At 53.0% G+C, this 3,606-nt stretch overlaps 1 protein-coding gene across 3 annotated transcripts in view; it reads left to right on the top strand.

Moving 5' to 3' along the window:
- The first annotated feature begins 678 nt into the window (after nt 1-678).
- The window catches only part of Gemin7 (gem nuclear organelle associated protein 7), an 8,714-nt gene continuing 5,786 nt past the window's right edge, over nt 679-3,606 (top strand). The window contains exon 1 of one of the 3 annotated variants that reach the window (XM_029532046.1): nt 679-750. The gene's annotated coding sequence lies outside the window, so the exon portion shown is untranslated. Of the gene's footprint in view, nt 751-944; nt 1,020-3,606 lie in introns of those variants that run through there. The other 2 variants (XM_021219838.2, XM_029532047.1) reach the window with 2 other exon arrangements.

Raw genomic sequence — 3,606 nt, 5'->3', positions numbered from 1 at the left:
TTTTTTCGAGACAGGGTTTCTCTGTGTAGCCCTGGCTGTCCTGGAACTCACTCTGTAGACCAGGCTGGCCTCGAACTCAGAAATCTGCCTGTCTCTGCCTCCCGAGTGCTGGGATTAAAAGCATGCACCACCACCGCCCGGCTAGGAAACCTCTATGCTTCTTCTGCTTCTTTTTTCTCCTCCTCCTCCTAGTTCTGCCTCTCTCTCCCTCCCTCGTCCCCCAAACCTTTATCTCTCTTATTCTATCTCTAACTGATCCAGATCTTCCTGCCTCTGGCTGCCAAGAGCTGAGATTACAGGTGTGAGCCACTACTCTTTCTTCTTTCCTCCCCACTCCCCGCCCCCACCCACTCCCCTTTTTAGCGGAGGCCCAGGTTGTCAGGCAATCCTCCTGCCTCACCTCCCGAGGGCGCCCGGGATTCCAAGCCTGGGAGCCACCATGCCCAACTTTCTGAACCTCTGTCTCGTGCTCCCCAAAGTAGGCATCTTAAATGTCCCTAATCCACAGGGTGGCAGAGACCAGTCCCGGTCGAGTGTCACCCCCCACCGCCCGGGAGCGGCCGATGAGCACGTGGGGTGAGTGGAGGCGCGGGGGGAACTCAGGAGCTCGAGACTCGGTGCCCATCCGGACCTCTGCTGAGGTTGCGCGGGCGGAACCTAGGCGGTCGGGGCTCGGCGCCTGTCCGGACCTGTGCGGCGGCGGCGGCGGTGGCGCGGGCGTAGGGGCAGCGCCTGCAGGGACAGGCCTTGGTGAGTACGCCGTGGTCACGGGATGTCCTCCCCGTCTGCCGCCCCGGGTGGCCTTGGGGCTGCGGGCAAGGATCGGCCTGGAGAGGGACTGTACTCTGACGCAGGGAGGGGCGGGCGGGTGGGAGGTGGCCGCCCCGGCGCGGACGGACGTTCTTAGAATTTGAAAAGCAGGGCGCTAGGAGGCCGGGAGGAGTGGCGGGGAAGCTGACCCGCCCGCCCGCGGGAGCCGCGCCGGGAACAGATCCTGCCCTCGGGCTGCGGACGCTCAGGTGGGGCCCCATTTAGCGAATTTGCATAGGAGGTCCGGGGACTGCCGGCTGGTACTTTACAAGGCGAATGGAGACATAGGTAGCTGGGTACCCGGTCTGCTAGCCTGGAAGCCCAGCCAGTTTCGCATCCTGGTAACTCAAGGTAGACCAAATGGCGCCCAAATAGACCCATCCCTCTTTAACTTTCTTCTTGTCCGGGTTTGGTTTTGTTTTCCCCTAAGACTGTCAGGCAGAACAGGAGCCCCAGGGTGGCCTTGAACTGGCCCTGGGTAACTTTGAATTTTACATCTGGCCTTCACCTGCCAAGAGTTTAGAGGCCTGTACGAACTACCGCCAGCAGCGGGGGAGGCGGTGGCCCACGCCTTTAATCCCAGCACTTGGCGAGCAGGGAGGCAGGCGGATTTACTACCACCAGCAGTTTATGTTAAACTGGTGAAGGTTGTCCGTTTTGTGCTTTCTGTACAAGCATTTCCAGCCTGTCCCTGTGTAGTTCAGGCTGCTGTAGAACTCTCCGTGTAGCTAAGACTGAAAGGAAAAGGAGCTGCTCGGAACCTCCAGGACCAAGTGCTCAGCACAAAGGAGATTCATTTGCCCCAGAAGGACAGAGAACAGGGAATTAGAGACCAAGACAGGAGATAGAGAATGAGGGAGATGGGGAAGGGAACAAGGGAGAAGGAAGAGTATTTGTCCCAGAGGACAAAGGACGGCCTCTGGATAAGGAGGAGACAGACTTGGCCCATAGACAAACGGCAGTTTATAAAGACACAGGGAGAAACCCTGTGTTAGGATGAGGTGTTTAATTTTAAGTAACTGTGTTAATTAGGTGGGCCATAGGGGGCTTTTGATTGCTGGACTTCAATACTGTGATAACTGTACCTTGATATCCAGCCTTAGGAGGAAGTACCCAAATCAGGGAGTAGACCTTGGTGGCTAGCTTTAGGAATGTAATCAAACACTTTTTTATCAAGGCGGAGGGAATAGGGGAGAAGCGCAAGGCCTGCCAGAGCCACTTTCACCACACCAGGACTGGCTAGCTTCCCTTCAAAGTCTGGCCTGCTGTCTCCATCTCCCTATGCCTCACTTTACTCTCCCTGAGGCACCAACGGTGGCCCTGTGACCAAAAGTACCCTTACCTGCTTTGGGCTAACCGACTGCTTAATCCCATACTTTGGGATGTATAGGATTAGACTGTAATCTCTGAGGTCAGGATCACCAGGAAGAGGGTAATTTTAGTTGTCCTTGCCATCTAGGACATCTTCCTGACTTTTCTCAAATCTTTGTTGTTTTTTTCAGCAGGGTCTCTCTGTAGCCCTGGCTGTCCTAGAACTCACTCTGTGGACCAGGCTGGCTTTGAACTCAAGAGATCCCACCTGCCTCTGTCTCCCAAGTGCACCACCACACCCAGCATAAATCAGTTTTTGCTTTCTTAAATCTTGCCACCTTGACTCCAGACAGTCCAGGGTCCAGTTGTGTTAACAGGAAAGGCCAGGAAGAAACACCTGCTCCAGTGGTCACAGTTAGCTGCCTTTTTCTGACACCTGCCAGCCTGGACCCAGCAAAGTGAGATCTAGCCTCAGGTCCATTCCAGCAAATGGGGTCTCTGGATATGATCAAATCTTCTTTAATTAGAGTCCCATGGCTCGGGCTAGCCTAAAATGTGAAACTCTTGAGCCTCAGCCTCGATAGACAGCCAGGGTTCTAGGTGTGAGCTGCCACACCCCGTTCTATATATTTTTTTCTCTATTGGAGCAAACAAGGCTCCTCACTGGTCTTCCATCTGATTCTGTCTGGGGAATCTTTTTTTATTTTTTTTTTTTAATTTTTATTTTATTAATTTATTTATTTATTTATTTATTTATTTTTTGTTTTTCGAGACAGGGTTTCTCTGTGTAGCCCTGACCTGGAACTCACTCTGTAGACCAGGCTGGCTTCGAACTCAGGAATCCGCCTGCCTCTGCCTCCCAAGAGCTGGGATTAAAGGCACATGCCACCGCACCACTGCCCGGCTTAAAGTGCTTTTCTTAAAATGCTCAAGTATTAACCTGAGTTGGAAGACAGACTTGGGACATGTGGCCCCTGACTGAGTTGGAGTGACAGTGGGTAGATATGTTTTTAATGCAGGCAGCTGGGCTGGGTGATGCCCTCTCAAAGTCCCACATCCTCAGTCTGGGACAGGAGGATCAAACATCAGCCACATGAACTGAGATGTCTTCAGTTTGATCCTAGGGACCCAGTTGGTGGGAGGAGGAACAGACTTCTTATCCTCTGACCCCCATGTATGTGCTGTGCCATGTGGAGTGTGCACGTGCACATGCTCGCTCACACACACACACACACACACACACACACACACACACACAAACCAACTTGGTTTAGCTACAGGGTGAGTTTAAGGCCAGCCTGGGCACTTAGTGAGATTCTGACTTGAAATTGAAAGTAGTCCGGCAGGCTGGAGTGTAGCTCAGTTGGTGGAGTACTTGTTTAATCCCAGCACCAAATACACTGACCTGTAATCCTAGGATTAGGAGTGGAGACAGGAGAATCAGACTTTGTTTCCTTTCCTTTCCTTTCCTTTCCTTTCCTTTCC

The sequence above is a fragment of the Mus pahari genome, chromosome 19 (assembly GCF_900095145.1).
Source record: "Mus pahari chromosome 19, PAHARI_EIJ_v1.1, whole genome shotgun sequence".
Classification (NCBI taxonomy): Eukaryota; Metazoa; Chordata; class Mammalia; order Rodentia; family Muridae; genus Mus; species Mus pahari.
The sequence above is the reverse complement of the archived record's forward strand: the minus strand, read 5'-3'. Positions and strand labels throughout refer to the sequence as shown.